Source organism: Pleurodeles waltl, chromosome 4_2 (assembly GCF_031143425.1).
Source record: "Pleurodeles waltl isolate 20211129_DDA chromosome 4_2, aPleWal1.hap1.20221129, whole genome shotgun sequence".
Lineage (NCBI taxonomy): Eukaryota > Metazoa > Chordata > Amphibia > Caudata > Salamandridae > Pleurodeles > Pleurodeles waltl.
In genome coordinates this window covers 1,054,180,197-1,054,186,607 of record NC_090443.1, presented here as the reverse complement: position 1 = coordinate 1,054,186,607, position 6,411 = coordinate 1,054,180,197, and positions in this window count along the sequence as shown.

Here is a 6,411-nt window from a genome sequence, read left to right as displayed (position 1 = left end):
CTTCATCCGGGCTTTCCTAGGTTCCTGCCCCCCCTGGACACTATTGCAACTCTTGGACTTGGTCCCCTTGCCTTGCAGGTCCTCACGTCCAGGAATCCGTCTTCAGTGTTTTGCTGGTGCTTGTGGTTCTTGCAGAATCCCCCTATCACGACTATTGTGTCTTTCTGGGGTAGTAGGGTAACTTTACTCCTACTTTTCAGGGTCTTGTGGTGGGGTATTTTGGACACCCTTACTTTTTTCTTACAGTCCCAGCGACCCTCTACAAGCTCCCATAGGTCTCGAGTCCATTCGTGATTCGCATTCCACTTTTGGAGTATATGGTTTGTGTTGCCCCTAGACCTATGTTCACCTATTGCATCCTGTTGTGATTCTACATTGTTTGCACTACTTTTCTTACTGTTACTTACCTGTTTTGGTTTTGTGTACATATAACTTGTGTATATTATGTACCTTCTAAGTGAGGGTATTCTCTGAGATACATTTGGCATACTGTCATAAAAATAAAGTACCTTTATTTTTAGTAACTCTGAGTATTGTTTTTTCTTATGATATTGTGCTATATGATATAAGTGGTATAGTAGGAGCTTTGCATGTCTCCTAGTTCAGCCTAAGCTGCTTTGCCATAGCTACCTTCTATCAGCCTAATCTGCTAGAAACACCTCTATTCTACTAATAAAGGATAACTGGACCTGGCACAGGGTGTAAGTACCATAAGGTACCCACTATAAGCCAGGCCAACCTCCTACAGGTGGTGCTAAGGTGGAGTTGTGCTGGTGCATAGGTGATACTAAATGATACTGAGGTGGCGCTGAGTGATGCTGAGGTGGCGGTGAGTGATGGTGGTGGTGAGGTGGTGCTGTGCTGGTGCTTTTGAGTGATGCTGAGTTGGTGGTGCGCTGGTGCAGAGGTGATGCTGGAGTGGTGTTGTGCTAATGCTGAAGTAGTGCTGCATTGGTGCTAATTTGCTGCTGAGATGGTGCTGCACTGATGCTGTGTTGGGGCTGTGCTGGTGCTAAGTTGGTGATGTGCTGGTGTGTAGCAGTGATGCAGAGGTGGTGCTGTGATAGTGCTGAGTGATGTGCTTGTGCTTAGGGCTGCAGTGGTGGTTCTGAATATGCTGAATTGGTGGCTTTGTGCTTGTTGTTAGGTGGTGCTGTGCTGATGTTGGGGTAGTGCTTGGTAATGCTTAGTTACTACTGTGTTTAGGTGATGCTGTACTGATATTGAGGTGGTGATGTGTTGTTGCTGAATTGGTGCTGAGTTGCTGCTGAGATGGGGCTGCGCTGGTGTGGAGATATGGCGGCACCGGTGGTGGTGCACTGATGCGGAGGTGGTGTTGTGCTGATGATGAGATGGTGCTGTGTTGATGTTGAGGTGGTGCTGCGCTGATGTTGAGTTGGTACTGCACTTGTGGTGTTGTATTGATCAGGAGGTGCTGTTGTGGTGATGATGAGATGCTGCTGTGCTGATGTTGAGATGGTACTGCACTGATGCTGAAGTGGTGCTGTTTTGGTACTGAGTTGCTGCTGAGGTGGGGCTGCAGTGGTGTTGAGAAGGAGTTGAGCTAGTGCACTGATGCTTAGGTGGTGTTCTGCTGATGATGAGATGGTGCTGTGTTGATGTTGAGCTGGTTCTTGGTGCTGCACTGATGCTGACTTGGTGCTGCACTTGCAGTGTTGTATTGATGAGGAGGTGGTGCTGTGATTGTCCTGTGGTTGTGCGGTGCTGATCTGAGGTGGTGCTTTGTGATGCTGAGTGATACTGAGGTGGTGCTGAGTGATGCTGTGGTGTTGCTGAGTGATGCTGTGAAAGGGAGGTATTGTGAGGTGGTGGTGCTTAGGTGATGCTGGGTTTGTGCTAAGGTGGTGATGAGCTTTGCTAGAGGTAGAGAATGAAAGTTTGAAGAAAGATGTTCTGTGTATAGGGGGTCGAATTCAATATGTGAGAAAGAGAGGTGGAGTTAGTATGAGAGGAGAGGGATTGAATTTAAATATTTATACCCTGTGTAAGGATAAACAGTTGTAGGAGGCTGCCCTGGCTTGTAGTGGGTACCAGAGGTACTTACACCTTGTGTCAGGTCCAGTTATCCCTTATTAGTGTAGAAGAGGTGTTTCTAGCAGCTTAGGCTGATAGAAGGTAGCTATGGCAAAGCAGCTTAGGCTGAACTAGGAGACATGTAAAGCTCCTACTATACCACTGGTGTCATATGCACAATATCATAAGAAAACACAATACACAGATATACTAAAAATAAAGGTACTTTATTTTTATGACAATATGCCAAAAGTATCTCAGTGAGTACCCTCAGTATGAGGATAAGTTATATACAAAAGATGTATGTACACAAACCAAAATTATGCAGGTTATAGCAAAAGGAAGTAATGCAAGCAATGTAAAGTTACAGTAGATTGCAATAGGAGCACATAGGCATGGGGGCAACACAAACCATATACTCCAAAAGTGGAATGCGAACCACGAATGGACCCTAAACCTATGTGAGCTTGTAGAGGGTCGCTGGGACTGTAAGAAAACAGTGAGGGTTAGAAAAATAGCCCACCCCAAGACCCTGAAAGGTAGGTGTAAAGTGCACCTACTACCCCCAGAAAGCACAGAAGTCGTGATAGGGGGTTTCTGCAGGACGAACAAACACCAGCAACGCAACAACATCGGATTTCTGGACCTGAGTACCTGTAAGACAAGGGAACCAAGTCCAATAGTCGCGACAGTGTCGACAGTGGGCAGGAGCCCAGGAAATGCCAGCTGAGGGTGCAAGGAAGCTGCCACCTGTTGGAAGAAGCTTGGAGTTCTGCAAGAACGAAGAGGACTAGGAACTTCCCCTTTGGAGGATGGATGTCCCACATCATGAAGAAGCTTGCAGAGGTGTTCCCACGCAGAAAGACCGCAAACAAGCCTTGTTAGCTGCAAGGGTCGCCGTTAGGGTTTTTGGATGCTGCTGTGGCCCAGGAGGGACGAGGATGTCGCCACTTGGATGAGGAGACAGAGGGGGCGCCCAGCAACGTAGGGAGCCCTCACAGAAGCTGGCAGCACCCGTAGAAGTACCTGAACAGGCACTTCGAAGAAAAGTGAACCGGAGTCCACCCGAAGTCACAAAAGGGAGTCCCACGACGCCGGAGGACAACTCAGAAGGTTGTGCACTGCAGGTTAGAGTGTCGGGGACCCAGGCTTGGCTGTGCACAAAGGAAATCCTGGAAGAGTGCACAGGAGCCGGAGCAGCTGCAAATCACGCGGTACCTAGCAATGCAGTCTAGTGTGGGGAGGCAAGGACTTACCTCCACCAAACTTGGACTGAAGAGTCACTGGACTGTGGAAGTCACTTGGACAGAGTTGCTGAGTTCCAGGGACCACGCTCGTCGTGCTGAGAGGGGACCCAGAGAACCGGTGATGCAGTCTTTTGTTGCCTGCGGTTGCAGGGGGAAGATTCCGTCGACCCACGGGAGATTTCTTCAGAGCTCCTGGTGCAGAGAGTAGGCAGGCTACCCCCAGAGCATGTACCACCTGGAAACAGTCGAGAAAGCCGGCAGGATGAAGCGATACAAGGTTGCTAGTAGTCGTCTTGCTACTTAGTTGCGGTTTTGCAGGCGTCCTGAGCAGTCAGCGGTCGATCCTTTGGCAGAAGGTGAAGAGGGAGATGCAGAGGAACTCTGGTGAGCTCTTGCATTCGTTATCTGGTGAGATCCCCAAAGCAGAGACCCTAAATAGCCAGAAAAGGAGGTTTGGCTACCTAGGAAGGAGGATTGGCTACCAAGAGAGGTAAGAGCCTATCAGAAGGAGCCTCTGACGTCACCTGCTGGCACTGGCCACTCAGAGCAGTCCAGTGTGCCACAAACACCTCTGTTTCCAAGATGGCAGAGGTCTGGGACACACTGGAGGAGCTCTGGACACCTCCCCTGGGAGGTGCAGGTCAGGGGAGTGGTCACTCCCCTTTCCTTTGTCCAGTTTCGCGCCAGAGCAGGGCTGGGGGATCCCTGAACCGGTGTAGACTGGCTTATGCAGAGATGGGCACCATCTGTGCCCATCAAAGCATTTCCAGAGGCTGGGGGAGGCTACTCCTCCCCAGCCTTCACACCTATTTCCAAAGGGAGAGGGTGTTACACCCTCTCTCAGAGGAAGTCATTTGTTCTGCCTTCCTGGGTCAGGGCTGCCTCGACCCCAGTAGGGCAGAAACCTGTCTGAGGGGTTGGCAGCAGCAGCAGCTGCAGTGGAAACCACGGAAAGGCAGTTTGGCAGTACCCAGGTTCTGTGCTAGAGACCCGGGGGATCATGGAATTGTCCCCCCAATGCCAGAATGGCATTGGGGGGACAATTCCATGATCTTAGACATGTTACATGGCCATGTTCGGAGTTACCATTGTGACGCTGTACATAGGTAGTGACCTATGTACAGTGCACGTGTGTAATGGTGTCCCACACTCACAAAGTCCGGGGAATTTGCCCTGAACGATGTGGGGGCACCTTGGCTAGTATGGGTGGCAAAAGAAATGCTGCAGCCCATAGGGATCTCCTGGAACCCCAATACCCTGGGTACCTCAGTACCATATACTAGGGAATTATATGGGTGTACCAGTATGCCAATGTGAATTGGTAAATTTAGTCACTAGCCTGTTAGTGACAAATTTGGAAAGCAGAGAGAGCATAACCACTGAGGTTCTGGTTAGCAGAGCCTAAGTGAGACAGTTAGGCATCACACAGGAACACATACATATAGGCCACAACCTTATGAGCACTGGGGTCCTGGCTAGCAGGGCCCCAGTGACACATAACAAACATACTGACAACATAGGGTTTTCACCATGAGCACTGGGCCCTGGCTAGCAGGATCCCAGTGAGATAGTGAAAACACCCTGACATATACTCGCAAACAGGCCAAAAGTGGGGTAACAAGGCTACAAAGAGGCTACTTTCTCACAACAGTGATAGAGAAATAAGAGATAGAAAATGAGGTAGAAGTTATGTATGTGCTTGAGAGAGAGATAGAGGACGTGAGAGCGAGAATGACTGAAACAGAGGGTGGAATAGATAGTGTGTGTTAGAATAGTGACTTTAGGAGATAGTAAAATAATTAGAGTATCAGTGCTTGGGAGATGGTTAGATAGAGAAAGAACATTAGCAATTATATAAATAATGCTTGTGATGGAAAGTGTTCCTCAGCCTGTGTTTTTGCTTATGTAATGTAAAATTGTCTAAAACCTTTTGCAACAGTAGAATTTGCCTTAATTTTCCACTTTAACACTGATTTTCTTTGAAGTATGATGACCAGCTAATTATACCTTACTTATATAGGTTAAGACACCAATGAAAGGAGCTCAGGTTAGACAACATGAGTGCTGTACCACAATATGAAAGCCCAGTTGTAGAAGGGAGATCGTTTTGTATTTTAGAAGCTGTTTTTTTTAATACTTGATATTACATTTATTATGATTTAGTATATTTATAAGTTTAGTATGCATCGGTATTCCTTTTTCCTGAAACAATCGACAATTTATTTTTGTTTTATTGCATCCTTTCTTCCCCATTTTTATTTGTATAATGTGGCTTTTGCTGGTAAAAATAGTATTTACAGTATACATTTATAGACCTTTTAATATTATATTTACACTGTGGCAATAGCTCTTAATATCTCAGTAATAATCCCACTGCAAAAATGACTATTCCACTGTTGTGCTTTTGGCCATCTCATTTCTTTTGAATGAATATTTGTAGAGCATGAACAGCCACTCATAGGTGGGTTCCGGTGCTAGAGGAAATAGCAAATGGAAATAATTGACAGTGATCTGATGGAAGAGCTAGGTTTTAAGAATAACTTCAGGTGATTGGTTTCGAAACCAGAGAGACAGGCAGAGAATGTTTTAACTTAGGTGCAAGATTAAAAAATCGCTACCTCCTAGTCTGATGCATGTCATTCGTAATACAAGAAGAAGTAAAGCTTCTGTGAAGAGGCATATTACATAATTGCTGATTAAATAAATCTCAGAAGGCTCTATGGCAAATAAATGGGGTGTTAATTCTCAGGTGGAAGGAAATAGCAACATGGGAAAGTAGGCTCAACAAAACTCTGCTCATTTCTGAACTAGCTTAAGATGTGATATGACTTTCTTGGGCAGACATAGAAAAAGAGAATTGCTGTAACAAAGATGGAATGCAAGATGGAATCATAGTCTGAACAACAGAATGGTGGGCCAGCTGGTAATAGTGGTAGCACTTTGCACAACATGTGCAGGTAAAAAAGTGGAGCTGAGCCTTTTAATCTGTTGCATGAAAGAAAGAGAAACATCAGTGAGGACTTCTAGATACCTGAATGACTCACATGGTACAGGAGAGGTACCCAGTTCAGCAGGCCAAGAAGGAAACCAGATCAAAGTGAGTCCTCAAAATAGCAAAAGCTCTGTTTTA